The sequence below is a fragment of the Sciurus carolinensis genome, unplaced genomic scaffold, assembly GCF_902686445.1.
Source record: "Sciurus carolinensis unplaced genomic scaffold, mSciCar1.2, whole genome shotgun sequence".
Classification (NCBI taxonomy): domain Eukaryota; kingdom Metazoa; phylum Chordata; class Mammalia; order Rodentia; family Sciuridae; genus Sciurus; species Sciurus carolinensis.
Window position 1 is genome coordinate 619712 of NW_025920136.1, and position 16960 is coordinate 636671.

Consider the following 16960-nt stretch of genomic DNA (forward strand, 5'->3'; position numbering starts at 1 on the left):
AATATGGAATTTTTAATATTTTTCTTTTTTGGAGTTTTTAAAATACATAAAGCTTTGCTAACACATACTGTCTCACCTCCCTTGTAGCTACTCTTATTAACTCTCTTGAGTTTCTAAATTGTAAGTCAAAAACTTAAGTTCCTCTTTGTTATGATAATAGCTAAAGAAAAATATCAATTTCATAATGTAAAACTCCTAGTGATTTCATATTTGAGAAAAAATAAAAAGCAAAACAAATTTCAATAAGTAAATTAAAGAAACAACTAGTCCTATAACATTTTTCCTATGAATCCTATAGTCATAGTTGACACCCCTACCTGAGGTACTCCAGCTCTGGCTTGCTGAGCTTTCTTTTGGTCACCCAAGTTTCCAGTAGCTAAAGAGTATTTTAAGCTATCTGATATTATTCTCATTTTAGGCAAGCACTCTATCAACTGAGCTATATCCCCAGCCCTTATTATTCTCATTTTAATTGCCAACTCCAAGTTAAAGTTCTTTTCTCAATCAATAAACTTTTGTGCATATATTTATACTTCTTTCAGCAGTTCTTAAAAATACTGCCTAATAATATGGTATTGCTTTAAATGTGATAATATCCTCAAAATTCATTCTTAACAAGGACCATATTGCCACAAGGAAGTGAAAATGGTTGTGGTAGGGCACAAAACCAAAACAAAACCAAACAAAACACCCACACACATACATGGTATATATACATATGTGGCAGACAAAGCAATTAGAAAAATGTGTCAAAAGAGTCTCAGCGGGACAATAACAAAAAAGTCTGAAAAATACTAATCTACAACAAACTAACAAGACCTGTGCAAAACACTAATGTTAATAATCTTTTTGTAATGCCTATGCATTTTGCTGTTAAAAATAAGTTTTCTGAAAGTTCACTATAGAAATTAAGGGAAATATAGAAACATCAAGAATAAAATTTAAGGCCAAATTACATTGTTATATTGTGTGTATACAGGAATATGTAACAACAAATATCATTATGGACAACTATAATGCACCAATAAAAAAATGTAGGGAGGGCTGGGGTTGTGGCTCAGTGGTGGAGTGCTTGCCTACACTGTGTGAAGCATTGGGTAGCATGCTTGGCATAACATAAGAAAATAAGTTATTGTGTCCAACACAACTAAAATTATTTTTTTAAATGTGCAGAAAGGGGTATCAGTTCTGCTGTTTAGTTCTGGCTCTGTGGTCCCAGCCCTTCCATGAGGAGCTTCATGTTTCTTCTCTTCTCCCACCACCTCCTTCTTCTTCAGATGTTTCATTGGCATCCTCCCCCAGTATCCCACTGAATTTGAACTGGCTAGTTTTGAGGAGCAGCAGTGACCAAACTCTGAACCCAGTGGGGGAAGTGGAACTGCAGATCAGAGATGCAGCATTTTCTCTAACCGAACTTCTTGAAGCCACATCTGCAGTAACAGCTCAAGTGGAAGAGCTTGCCCTCCAATGTACAGAAAATGCACTGATATTTTTGTTGCAGACCAGTATTTGTTTATTCTTAAATACTTTCTGCCCTCTAAACTTCTGTAGAATCCTTTATGGAAGTTATTTCCATCGGTAGATAATTAATGTTAATAGTGCTACCAGCAGCATACTACACAGATCAAGATGCAAGAATGGTAGACTTTGAAGTTGAGCTTCATTTTATGGTCCAAAGGAGTTAAGTAAGTTTGCTTATGCTAGAGCCAACTCCATTAGGGTAAATTCTCCAAAATCTATGATTGAGTCTTGCTTTTATATACTTAGTACCTGAAACAGTGACTCACAATACTTGCTAAATCCTTGTTGAATAAAAGACGTGACAAACATAATTAAAAGCTTTTTTTCTTCCTGTTTTTAGCATGAAGACTGTAATTGTTTCTCCAAAATGTATGAATCTGAACTTTATTGACTTGAAGGAAAACATTCTCTTTTTTAATGGGGATTTGAACTTTGTTGATAGTTTAAAAAATATAATTTTTTTGACCCTTTGGAGATGATTCTTAAAAAAGCATGTCAGAAAATGATAGTAAGTATAGAAAGAATGCATGTTTTTGCCCTATCTATTTCTAGGGCTAATTGCTCTCATTGTTAATATTTCTTCTATTTTACATTTTTGTATGTGTGAGTGCTTGCTTTAAAATACCTTATCAAGGCGGGCCAAGATGGCGGACTAGAGGGCGGCTGCATTTCAACCTGCTCCAGGACGCAAGATTCAAAAGAGGAGATAGTGAGAGACTTGGGACCAACTCAAAGCTGCCGGGTGAGTCTCTCCTGTTGGGGAGGTGTCCCGGATGGGGTGGTAGCCCCAGAACGCAGGGAATTTGTGAAGTGGAGTTGCTCGGCGAGACGTCCCTCCCCCCACTGGAGCGGTAAACACGGACAACTGGGATCATCATAGAGGAGGCGGCTCAGCACAGCGCTTGGACTCCAGCAGCCCCTGGGGCTCCGGGCGGCTGCCTGGGGAGGAGCTGCGTGGCGAGCTGTTCGGACCCAGAACGACCGCTTCTGAACACCGGGGGGTTGCCTGGAAGAAGAGGAGAAGCTCGGCGGGAGGCTTGGTCTGGGAGTGACTGCATCGGAACCACAGGCGGTTGCCAGAGGAGGAGCTGTGTGGTGAACTCTTTGAACTCAGAGCGAGCGCTCCTGAGCGCCGGGAGGTTGCCCAGAGGAGGAGGAGGAGTGCGGCGTGTTGCTTGACCTGGGAGTGACTGCATCAAAGCCGCGGGCGGTTGCCGGAGGAGGAACTGGGTGATGAGCTGTTTGAACTCGGAGCAGATGCTCCAGAACACTGGTGGCCTGCCTGGAGGAGGAGAGCGGTGGGACGCTTGGTCTGGGAGTGACTGCATCAGAACCACAGGCGGTTGCCAGAGGAGGAGGCGAGTCGTGAGTTGATTGGACTCAAAGCGACCGCTCCTGAACACCAGTGGTCTGCCTGGAGGAGGAGTGTGGTGAGTCACTTGGTCTCGGAGCCACCGCTCCTGAACACCCGGGGGGCTACCCCAAGGAGGAGGAGGAGGAACAGGGCGGGTCACTTGGACTTCAGAGTGACTGCCTAGGGCTACGGGTGGTTGGCGGGAGGAGGAGACCCGAAGTGAGTTGCTTGGACTCCTAGTGACTGTGTCAGAAAACCGGGCGGCTGTCCGGAGGAGGAGGTGTGTGGCGGGCCTCTGGGTCTCGGAGCTATTGTACGGGGCTCCAGGTGGTGGCTCATGGGAGGGGCTGCATAGCCAGGCGATTGGTGCAGAGCAGGGTCCCAGGAGCTAGGTGGCTTCTTGCTGGAAGAGCCGCAAAAAGACACGCCTAGGGGTGGAGCGAAGTTTCCAGGGCGGCGGGCAGATTCTCTGGGAGAGGCAGCCTAAGGAGACTCGCCTGCGAAGGGTGAGGCTCCCAGGCCCAGGACATAGGTCCGGGCCCCTGGGATCGTTGCAGAGGAAGACAGCCCAGCCCAGGTGGTAGTTGTAGATTGAGGGGAACCTCTAGGAGGGCAACTGACCAGCGAGACGTCCCCACCGAGTGACTCTTCCCGGCCGGGGGAGGTTTTCCCACAGGGACAGTAAAACCAGAGACACAGGCACAAACAGGCCTTGCCTCAGCCCGCAGTCTAGTTCCCCATTGGATGACCATTGGTCAACAAGTGGAGGCACCTCTGCCCACTAGCAGGGAATATACGCCACCTGAGGGTTACCACCCCTAGAGAGGCAGCTTCTTCGTGGAGCTCTGCATTATCAACCTCCTCCAAGACTTCAGGCTACTGAAGGATAAGAGGGGATATACTAGCAATCTTCAGGGACATTATAAGTTGATAGAGGAAATCTGCAATATCTTAATGACCCACTGATTCCTGAACAATATGAGAAAACAAGGGAAGAAAATGCCCCAAACAAATCTAGATGTTACATCAATAAAATCCAATGACAGCATGGCAGAAGAAATGACAGAAAGGGAGTTCAGAATGTACATAATTAAAATGATTAGGGAAGCAAACGATGAGATGAAAGAGCAAATGCAGGCATTGAACGATCGCACAAATTGACAGTTAAGAGAGCAAATTCAGGAAGCAAAAGATCATTTCAATAAAGAGTTAGAGATATTGAAAAAAAAACCAAACAGAAATCCTTGAAATGAAGGAAACAATAAACCAAATTAAGAACTCCATAGAAAGCATAACCAATAGGATAGAACAGCTGGAAGACAGAACTTCAGATATTGAAGACAAAATATTTAACCTCGAAAACAAAGTTGAACAAACAGAGAAGACGGTGAGAAATCATGAACAGAATCTCCAAGAACTATGGGATATCATGAAAAGGCCAAATTTGAGAATTATTGGGATTGAGGAAGGCTTAGAGAAACAAACCAAAGGAATGAACAATCTATTTGAAGAAATAATATCAGAAAATTTCCCAAATCTGAAGAATGAAATGGAAAATCAAGTTCAAGAGGCTTATAGGACTCCAAATACACAAAATTACAACAGACCCACACCAAGGCACATTATAATGAAAATACCTAACATACAAAATAAAGACAGAATTTTAAAGGCTGTGAGAGAAAAGAACCAAATTACATTCAGGGGGAAGCCAATACGGATATCAGCAGATTTTTCAATCCAGACCCTAAAAGCTAGAAGGGCCTGGAACAACATTTTTCAAGCTCTGAAAGAAAATGGATGCCAAGCCAAGAATCTTATACCCAGCAAAACTTACCTTCAAATTTGACGATGAAATAAGATCATTCCATGATAAACAAAAACTAAAAGAATTTACAAAAAGAAAGCCAGCATTACAGAACATTCTCAGCAAAATATTTCATGAGGAAGAGATAAAAAACAAAGAAGCAAATCAGCAAAGGGAGGAATTATCCTAAAGGAACTGTCAAATAAAGGAGGAACCAAGATGTGTCAAAAATTTTAAATATGAACCAAATGACTGGGAATACAAATCATATCTCAATAATAACCCTGAATGTTAATGGCCTGAATTCATCAATCAAAAGACATAGACTGGCAGATTGGATTAAAAAGAAAGATCCAACAATATGTTGCCTGCAAGAGACTCACCTCATAGAAAGAGATACCCATAGACTAAAGGTGAAAGGATGGGGAAAAACATACCATGCACATGGACTCAGCAAAAAAGCTGGAGTATCCATCCTCATTTCAGATAATGTGGACTTCAAGCCAATGTTAGTTAGAAGGGATAAAGAAGGACATTTCATACTGCATAAGGGAAGCATAAATCAGCAAGATATAACAATCATAAACATCTATGCCCCAAACAGTGGCTCATACATGTATGTTAAACAAATCCTTCTCAATTTTAGAAACCAAATAGACCATAACAGCAATAATACTAGGTGATTTTAACACGCCTCTTTCACCACTGGACAGATCTTCCAAACAAAAATTGAACAAAGAAACCATAGATCTCAATAACACAATCAATAATTTAGACTTAACAGACATTTATAGAATATACCATCCAACCAAGAGCGAATACACTTTCTTCTCAGCAGCACATGGATCCTTCTCTAAAATAGACCTATATTATGCCACAAAGCTAATGTCAGCAAATACAAGAAGATAGAGACACTACCTTGTATTCTATCAGATCATAATGGATTGAAGTTACAAATTAGTGAAAGACTAAAAAACAGAAACTACTCCAACACCTGGAGATTAAACAATATGCTACTATATGATGAATGGATAACAGAAGACATTAGGAAGGAAATTAAAAAATTCTTAGAGGTAAACGAGAACAAAAAAACATCATATCAAAATCTCTGGGACACTATGAAAGCGGTACTTAGAGGAATATTTATTTCATGGAGCGCATTTAATAAAAGAAGTAAAACTCAAAAAATAAATGACCTAACACTACAGCTCAAAGCCCTAGAAAAAGAAGAACAGACCAACACCAAAAGTAGTAGAAGACAGGAAATAGTTAAACTCAGAGCTGAAATCAACGAAATTGAAACGAAAGAAACAATACAAAAAATTGACAAAATAAATAGTTGGTTCTTTGAAAAAATAAACAAAATTGATAAAACTTTAGCCACACTAACAAAGAGAAGACGAGAGAAAACCCAAATCACTAAAATTCGGAATGAACAAGGAAATATCACAACAGACACGACTGAAATACAAAACATAATTAGAAGCTATTTTGAAAATCTATACTCCAACAAAATAGAAAATTTCGAAGACATCAATAGATTTCTAGAGACATATGAATTGCCTAAACTGAACGAGGAGGACATACACAATTTAAATAGACCAATTTCAAGTAATGAAATAGAAGAAGTCATCAAAAGCCTACCAACAAAGAAAAGTCCAGGACCAGATGGGTTCTCAGCCGAGTTCTACAAAACTTTTAAAGAAGAACTCATTCCAATACTTCTCAAAGTATTCCAGAAAATAGAAGAGGAAGGAACTCTCCCAAACTCATTCTATGAAGCCAATATTACCCTGATACCTAAACCAGACAGAGACACATCGAGGAAAGAAAATTTCAGACCAATATCCTTAATGAACATCGACGCAAAAATTCTCAACAAAATTTTAGCAAATCGCATACAAAAACATATTAAAAAGATAGTGCACCATGATCAAGTGGGTTTCATCCCAGGGATGCAAGGTTGGTTCAACATCAGGAAATCAATAAATGTAATTCACCATATCAATAGACTTAAAGTCAAGAATCACATGATTATTTCGATAGATGCAGAAAAAGCATTTGATAAAATACAGCACCCCTTCATGCTCAAAACACTAGAAAAAATAGGGATAGTGGGAACATTCCTTAACATTGTAAAGGCCATCTATGCTAAACCCATGGCTAATATCATTCTAAATGGTGAAAAACTGAAAGCATTCCCTCTAAAAACTGGAACAAGGCAGGGATGCCCTCTTTCACCATTTCTATTCAATATCGTCCTTGAAACTCTAGCCAGAGCAATTAGACAGACCAAAGAAATTAAAGGGATACGAATAGGAAAAGAAGAACTCAAACTATCCCTATTTGCTGATGATATGATGGTATACTTAGAGGAACCAGGAAATTCCACCAGAAAACTTTTAGATCTCATAAGTGAATTCAGTAAAGTAGCGGGATATAATATCAATGCACATAAATCTAAGGCATTTTTATACATAAGTGATGAATCTTCAGAAAGAGAAATTAGGAAAACTACCCCATTCACAATAGCTTCGAAAAAAATAAAGTATTTGGGAATCAATCTCACAAAAGAGGTGAAAGACCTCTACAATGAGAACTACAGAACACTAAAGAAAGAAATTCAAGAAAACCTTAGAAGATGGAAAGATCTCCCATGTTCTTGGATAGGAAGAATTAATATTGTCAAAATGGCCATACTACCAAAAGTGCTATACAGATTCAATGCAATTCCAATTAAAATCCCAATGATGTACCTTACAGAAATAGAGCAATTAATTATGAAATTCATCTGGAAGAATAAAAAACCCAGAATAGCTAAAGCAATCCTTGGCAGAAAGTGTGAAGCAGGGGGTATCGCAATACCAGATCTTCAACTCTACTACAAAGCAATAGTAACAAAAACGCATGGTATTGGTACCAAAATAGAAAGGTGCATCAGTGGTACAGAATAGAGGACATGGATACAAACCCAAATGAATACAATTTTCTCATACTAGACAAAGGGGCCAAAAATATGCAATGGAGAAAAGATAGCCTCTTCAACAAATGGTGCTGGGAGAATTGGAAATCCATATGCAACAGAATGAAACTAAACCCATATCTCTCACCGTGCACGAAACTAAACTCAAAATGGATTAAGGATCTCGGAATCAGACCAGAGACATTGCATCTTATAGAAGAAAAAGTAGGTCCAGAGCTTCAACATGTCGGCTTAGGACCAGACTTCCTCAACAGGACTCCAATAGCACAAGAAATAAAAGCAAGAATTAATAACTGGGATAGATTCCAACTAAAAAGCTTTCTCTCAGCAAAGGAAACTATCAGCAATGTGAAGAAAGAGCCTACAGAGTGGGAGAAAATCTTCGCCAATCATACTTCAGATAGAGCGCTAATCTCCAGAATCTATAAAGAACTCAAAAAACTCTACACCAAGAATGTAAATAATCCAACTGACAAATGGGCTAAGGAAATGAATAGACACTTCACAGAAGAAGATATACAAGCAATCAACAAACATATGGAAAAATGTTCAACATCTCTAGTAATAAGAGAAATGCAAATCAAAACCACCCTAAGATTCCATCTCACCCCAATTAGAATGGCAATTATCAAGAATACAAGCAACAACACGTGTTGGCGAGGATGTGGGGAGAAAGGTACACTCTTACATTGCTGGTTGGGCTGCAAATTAGTGCAGCCACTCTGGAAAGCAGTGTGGAGATTCCTTAGAAAACTTGGAATGGAAACACCATTTGACCCAACTATCCCACTCCTTGGCCTATACCCAAAGGACCTAAAATCAGCATATTACAGAGATACAGCCACATCAATGTTCATAGCTGCTCAGTTCACAATAGCCAGATTGTGGAACCAACCTAGATGTCCTTCAATTGATGAATGGATAAAGAAAATGTGGTATATATATATATACAATGGAATAAAGAATGATAAAATTATGGCATTTGCAGGCAAATGGATGAAACTGGAGAATATCATGCTAAGTGAGATAAGCCAATCTCAAAAAGCCAAAGGAAGAATGATATCGCTAATAAGTGGATGATGACACATAATGGGGGGTGGGAAGGTTAGTGTTGGGGTTGGAGTTGGGTTTAGGGAGGGGGGCAGGAATGGAGGAAGGAAGGACTGTATAGATGGAGGGGAAGGGTGGGAGGGGAGGGGGGGAAGGGAAAAAATGGCAGAATGAATCAAACAACATTACCCTATGTAAATTTATGATTACACAAATGGTATGCCTTTACGCCATGTACAGACAAACAACATGTATCCCATTTGTTTACAATAAAAAAATAAAAATAAAGTAAAATAAAATAAAATACCTTATCAAATTTGTGACTCAGTACTAAGTTGCAAGTTATTTACATAATAATTCTAAAGAAATTGCTTTGTTTCCAGAGTATCAAATTTAAATGACATTTTATTTGATCTCAGTGACAGTGTTCTATTTTATGTGTCCTGTATTTTATATTGCTTTTTGGTGGTTTGTGTCATGTGTCAACAATTAAGCCAACCCTGATCTTCTACTATATTATAATTTTTTAAACATATTTGATGTGGCATCTTAATTCTTTGTAGATATGGAGATGTGTCCAAAAGTATATTCTTAAGCCCCACAATGGGGGCAATGCAAGGTGACATATGGATGGGCAACGAATAGTTTTGTTCAACATATTAGGTCATAGATCTTCAATAATATTTTTAGTTCAAAATCACACATATAGTGTGATTTTATACCAAAGAGATGCTCATTTCAGTATTATAAAAATAGTTTTCTTATATATTTCTGAAAGTTTCAGTTTTTAAAATGTATAAAAATAAACTTACTAAAAGCAAAATAATAATAATCATCATAATAAATAAATAAATGTGGGGGAAAAATAAAAAGCCAGGTGTGATGGTGCATGCCTATAATCCCATAAACTTGGGAGGCTAAGACAGGAAGATCATAAGTTTGAAGCCAGCCTTAGCCAATTTAGCAAGGCTCTGGGCAACTTAGTGAGACTCTGTCTCAAAGAATTAAAAGGGCTGGGGATATAGCTCAGTGGTAAATGTCCCCTGGCTTCAATTCACAGTACCAAAAATAAATAAATAAATAAATAAATAAAATTTAAAATCCCAAAAGCTTAAAGAAATGATCACTACTAATATTTTTATACACTTTCCTCTAGCTCATGTATGTATTCTTTAAGAGAAGATACAAAACAAGACTAATAAAAATTTTAGTATCAGCTTAGAAAATCAAGACATGGCTGGGAATATAGAATACAGCTCAGTGTTACAGTGCATGCCTTACATACACGAGGCCCCAGGCTCAATCCTCAGCACTGCAAAGAAAATAAAAAGAAGAAAGAAAAATCAAGGCAATGTAGTATTTTCTCACACATTTCTCAAGGCTACCAGAGGAATAGAGAAAATATAAACTGCTGGGTACAGGGGCACATGCCTATAATCCCAGCTTCTCAGAGGTTGAAGGAAGAGGATCACAAGTTCAAGGCCAGCCTCATCAACCAGCAAGATAAACATGAAAAGACCTGGAAATGTAGCTAGTGGTAAAAAGCCTCAGGGTCCAATCCCAGCATAAAAAAATATAAATATACAAACATAAACAAGAAATACACTGTGCTCACAAATATCATTACCAGATATGAACCCAAACTAAATCTGTGCAAGTATCAAAGAGAACATAGCAAGTTTCAGAGGTACATAATATGATACCAAGATGGTTTAGCAACTCCAAGTGTAATGAAACAATCTACAGTCAATCTCCTTATTTCAACAACTTTCTTCTGTAACATCTTATCCTCTAAATAAGAACACAAGTAGTGGCCCAGCAAGATCCAGGCTTTTGTTTCCATAGTGATCTGTGTCATCTAGTTCTCTTGTACCCAAAGTGGCCAGAAGCAACCTATGGACCATATATCTTAAAGAAAAAAAAGAAAAAAGAAAAAGAAAAAGAAAAAAAAGTGAAAAAAAACACTTGGTTTTGTTTTCTCCCCCCATAATATTTATCAAAAAACATCATTCTTTACATTTAGCTTTAAGAAAAACGTTCTATCTCAACTATATCTTAGTAGAGAACTTAAAACAATAAAATGTAAAATACCCCAAGAAATATATTTTTTGGTCTCAAAAAATCACTAACACCAACATGAGGAAGCATTTCTTTTTGTAAGATTTCTTTTGCATATTTAACTCTTTTTTCTTTAGTAATGCCAGGCTTTGCCCCTCTTGAACCAATAAAATTTAATGCAACATTCTGTTCTTGAATGACAAAACCTTTATCAAGAGAAGGTTTAACCTGTCAAATAATTTATATAGAAATTTTCAAATTCATATTTTCACCTCAAAATGAGTCAGCTCTCATTTAACTTAATAACATGCCAAATATTCCTATAAACCTAATCAAATATGTGTTTTTAGAAAATCAAGGAATTATGAAAACCTTAGAACTAGAAGAACCACCTCAAAGGGCTGGGAATGTAGCTCAGTGGTAAAACACTCCCAGGTTAAATCCCTGGGTACCAAAACAAATAAAGAAAAAAATGCAATGAATGATCCTGAATTGGAGGCTGAGGCAGGAAGATTCCAAGTTCTAGGTCAGGCTAGGCAAATTTGCAAGACTGTCTCAAAATATACAAAAAAAATGGGATATGGGGATGTGGCTCAAGGCCCTGAGTCTGATCCCCAGCACTGCACACACTCACTCACCTACTCACTCACACACACACACACACAAACACACACAAATGAGACTGTGGCTCAGTAGTATAATGCCCCTAAACTCAATCACCTGTCAATGGAGGGGAAGATATGGTATTATGGGGACAACTAGCAAATACATGAGTAAGATCTGCATACTCACAGTATTACATCTACATTAAATTTCTTGATTTTAGAAATTATACTATGATTATGTAAGTGAGTAGCTTGGATTTTAGGAAACAGACACTGAAGTATTAGGAGTAAAGAGGCATAATACCTGTTAAATTACTCTCAGATGGTCCAGAAAAAAGTCATGTGTATGTATAGATAGAATAATAAAGCAAACATAGCCAAGTTAACAACTAAATCTAAATACAGAGTTCTTGGTACTTCTCTAGCTACTATTCTCTAAGTTTGAAATTTCTACAAAACAAAAGGTTTTTCTTTTCCTCAAAATAAAAAGAAAAGAAGGTATCAACTACTCATTTTTCCTTTTTACTAAATTACACTAGACTAGTGTACTTTTATAATTTTCCTTACTGCATTTTTCATGGGGCTGCCATTGAACTTTTGACTATCTCTATTTTCAAGTCTATTTTATATGGAACTGTCAGCAGAGAGGCATAGACAGGGAAGACTTTCACTACATATGAAATTTGTGGCAATCAAATTGCTCTTCATCACAGATTTCTGCTGTTTTAGGGTTTGTTTGCTTTGGTACCAAGGATTGAACCCAGGAGCACTTAACAACTGAGTCACACTCTCAGTCTTTTTTTTTTTATACTTTATTTAAAGACACGATCTTGCTGAGTTGTTTAGGGCCTTGCTGAGTTACTGAGGCTGGCTTTGAACTAGCAATTCTCCTGCCTCAGTCTCTGGAGCTGCTGGGATTACAGGTATGCACTGTCATACCCAGTTTTTCTATGTTTTAAGTTAGCAACAATTAATACCTCTAAATTTCTTATCAGACACTATGAATACATTTTGTTTTCACATTACCATTTCCATCATCTCTGCATCTTCAAAATCATAAATAATATGTTCTAGGATATCTCTATCAGACACAAAACCTAAAGCTCTGAACACAATAATGATGGGAATTTCTTGTTTGATATGTGGTAGAGATGCCACAATGTGCTGACACATAGTACTATTTTTTGCCCCCTAGAAAAATAAAATACCATTAGAACACAAATATACAAGAGCTCAGAGAAATATAAAAGCACCAAGAAAACCATTTAAATTCTAACTACTCAGATGGCTGAGGCAGGAGGTTTATAAATTGGAGGTCAGCCTTGGCAAAGTCCAAACAGGTCTCCACAACTTAGCAAAACCCTGTCTCAAAATAAAAAATAAAAAGGGATAGGGGTATAACTCAGTGGTAAAGTAACTCTAAGTTCAATCCCCAATACCACCAAACAAAAAAATGTTTTTAAACCCCCCCCCAAAAAAAAATGGGAGACAGGAAGCAAACCATTTAGGTTCATATATTTCAAAAAATCATGTCTCCCCACACTCTGAGGAGCCTCCTACGACTGCTTTTCAAAACCGCTTAAATATGTTAACTAATTTTACAGACAACCTGGTCATTTAAACCATATAGAACTTCCATTCTCATCCATCTGCCTGTCAAGATCCTATAAGAATTAACCAAATACCACACTTGCAAATGACTTTTGACTGTCAAATAATACAAATACAATTGATACCTTTCTATCCCATACCCCCTGGGGTTTGGGGGTTTGGGGAAGAAAAAAATAGATGAGCAGTAAAAGAGCAAGGACATGAATAGACAAATATAGAAAAAGCTAAGTACAGAATAAAAACTAAATATTAAATCAGAGCCAATCTGTGAGTGCTATAGCTTAGATGTGGTGTTCCCCAAAAGTTCACGTGTGAGACGATGCAAGGTATAGAGAGGAAATTATTGGGTTATATCCTTAACCTAATCAGTGAATTAATCCAGATAGGGATTAATTGAGTGGTAACTGAAATGTCAGGGTATGGTTGGAGGAGGAGGCAGAAATTGGGGACGTGACTTTAGGTATCTGGCAAGTGCAGTCTCTCTGCTTTCTGACCACCATGCAGGCTGTTTCCCTCAGTCCCACTCTTCTGCTATAATGTTCTGCCTCACTTCAAGTCCCAAGGAATGGAACCAGCATTCTACAGACTAAGACCTCTGAAATTGTAAGCCCTCAACCTTTTCCTACCCTACAATTGTGCTGGTCAGTCCTTTAGTCACAGCAGCAAAAAAATTGACTAAAATAGTGAAATGTCTTCTTGTTTGAATACCGCTTCAAAACTAACAAACAGCCTCTTAAATACAAGCTTCTCTTTTCCAATTTCTTCTGAAGGACAGGGGATGTAGTTAGTAGTAGGCCACTCCTGGGTCCATTCCCAAGTACCATAAAGAAAAATAAAATCTTATGATAGAATCCCTGAGTAAACTATAAGAGAGTGGTTCCAGCTTGCTTATACTTTGTAGCTCTTCTGCCAGTTCCCACTCCCCATTATAGGAATTACGCGGGTCTTTGTGGGCATTCTAACACATCCTTAGCATCAACCTCCCTGCTTAATTTTTTTTGAGAAAAGGTCTTGCTGAGTTTCTCAGGCTGGCCTCACACTTATGATCATCCTGCCTCAGCCTCCCAGGTTGCTGGAATTATACACATGTGTCACTGTGCCTGGCTCTATGGCTCTTTGTGCTTGCTCTCTGGGTCAGCTACTGAATGGAGAGGACCACATGGCAAGAAACAGAGAGGCTTCCAACCAACAGCCAGTAAAGACCTGAAACTGTCCAATGGCCAGTAAGGAACTGAATCCTGCCAACAACCATGTGAGTATGCTTGGGATGACTATGGCCTAGGCAAACACCTTGACTATCACCTTTTGAGAGACACTCAGAGGACCCAGTAAAGCTGCACTCAGATTCCTGACAAACAGAAATTACAAGATGATAAATTTTGCTGTTGTAGTAATCTGTTACATGGTAATAATAACAAGACCTAACACAAAATACCAATTACATGCTCCAGAGAACATTTTTTTGACTAAGAATGCAAAACAAGACACAAAGGAATGAAAAAAACAACATATCATATCCCAGACCATACCTGTCCTCCTCTTGCCAGCATGCTAACCCATATAGTACTGGTAGGTCGGGAAGAATTCTCCAGACATGACCTACACTCTCCTGTGTAGGCATATTTAGAGTCCTTTTTGGCAAACACATAGACTGTGTTTGTTGCCATTTTCTCTTGGGCATTCAGAACCTATATGGGCAATAAGAAAGTTATAGCCATAAAACCAAAAGGTCATTGAAGTTCAAAGAGTGAAATGTGCACCTTAATTTAACTTGATCATAAAGATTCACAGAGAAACAGTAATTTTTGAACTTTGCAAACTCCATTTTGCATTAAATGCTTTGTAAAAATATATAACTCTAACATGATGAAATACTAATTTATATTATTTCATCTAAATAAAGCTTAAGTTTAGCTGTCACACCATAAATAATTTTAAATCCACTTTCTGGTTAACCTGAATGAAAGTCTACTTTTTCATTTCAAATTTATTAACTTAAATTTTAGCTATCATTTTGTAATGCTTTAAAATAATATTACTATGCTTTTCAAATCCATCAATAATAAAATAGCCACCAGAATCCAAGGGATGTTCACTTAACTCACAAAGATCATGATCTGTTAAGTCATTCAACAGGCAGTAAGTTGAACACAACATAATTGGAATTTTTTCTATAAAAGTTTTCTGATTCTGAGTCTTAAGTTGTTCTTCACCTTCTTTAATGACTCTTTTTGTTATCTAAACATAAAGTGGAAAAGAATACCTTTGAAAATAGAAGTAGGTCACAGTTGAGCAATAGTAGGGTATTTTCTAAAACATAAATCTTCACCTGGCTAATATATATTTTTTGAATTCTGTTCCAGTATCAACTGATGACAAAAAATATATATTTCTTACATGAGATTTCTTAATCTGGCCTCATTTGGCATCATTGGTGAAGGAGCACCGTCTCTTTCCCAATGAGTAGGTTTGGAGAGGTAAATTTGTTTAAATTTCAACAAATACATTGGCTAAAATTAAACAAGAAACAGGAAAGGGGTAAATAAATTTTCCCATAAACACTATTGACTCTGATGTTAATAACTGACATTAATATTTTAAGTAAAATTAGCTTTTCAAACTGGCAAAATTAATCTATTTTATTAATATAAGGACTCTTCGAAGTCAACATACACGCTACATATATGTATAGTTTTACACCTAATTGCTTTCTTAAAGGCATAAATAAGATGACAATATGCCACAGGTACATAAAAACTGCATACAGGTTTATATCAGTCAAAATAAATTTTATTAATGATCTATACAATTTTATACCCCTCTCTCTGGTTAAGGCCAAAAGTACAAAATGACCAGAGAAGAAAAATAAATTGACATTTAGAACTTCTCAAATCTAATCAATAGAATATTAGAAAAAATAAACCTAACTTTTCCATTAAACAACCAAAAAATAAAAATTAAAAAGGCAGGCACAGTGGCACATGCCTATAGACCCAGTGACTCAGGAGGTTGAGATAAGAAGTTCAAGGACAGCCTCAGCAACTTAGCAAACTCCTAAGCAACTTAGTGAAACCCTGTCTCAAAATTGTTCAAAAATTTTTAAAACACTTGGGAAACAGCTTAGTGGTAAAGCACACTTGGGTTAAAATCCCAGTACCAAACACACAGACAGCCACCAAAAGAGAAATCCTAATCATTCTCATTCTGTATAAAGTACTAAGCACATCCAATCCTGGCTGACTATAGCAAAATACAAACAAACAAAAAGTTCTCAATTAAACATCTGCTGCCTAATTAAACAAGATCCATGAATATAACTCTTCAGAGAGAAACAGATACAGAATTTCTCCCTACACCAAATCTCATACAAGATAGGACTAAGCAGACCCTTTCCTAAGGGAAAATTATTGATATCCAAGGCTCCCAAACTGGAATAAAGGGAAAAGAGAATTTGTAGGAGAATTGAACCAAAGGGAAGGAATCCTCCATTCTTTATTTCCATCATCACTCTAGTTCAGGAAACTATCTTAGACTATTCTAAGATTTTCAGCTACTTACAGCCTTTCCCTTTCAAGTAAATACCATTTCAAAAATGACCTTTCTTAAATAATGTTTATGCATATTCTCTGATAATTTTTCAACAATTCCTTACATCAACCAAAATCTCTGACAATCTGGCTCCATCTTATCATCCAGTAAGACCAAAAACAGAAACTGAGCTGGGTGCAGGGGCACACACCTGTGATCCCAGCTACTTGAGTGGCTGAGACAAAAGTTGCCTGGGCAACTCATTAAGGCCCTATCTCAAAATAAAATAAAAAGGGCTGGGAATATAGCTCAGTGGTAGAGGACTTGCCTCACCACAAGTGAGGCCCTGGGTTAAATACCTTGTATTATGGAGAGGGAAGTAGGGGGAAGATAAACTAAAATTCAGAGGTTGTTTGCTGTGGTTCCCATCCCATTCTCAAACCAAA

General features: G+C 37.7%; 1 pseudogene; it reads right to left on the reverse strand.

The window, feature by feature from the left end:
* Positions 1-16960, reverse strand: part of LOC124974174 (DNA-directed RNA polymerase II subunit RPB2-like) — a 56254-nt pseudogene that overhangs the window by 33644 nt on the left and 5650 nt on the right.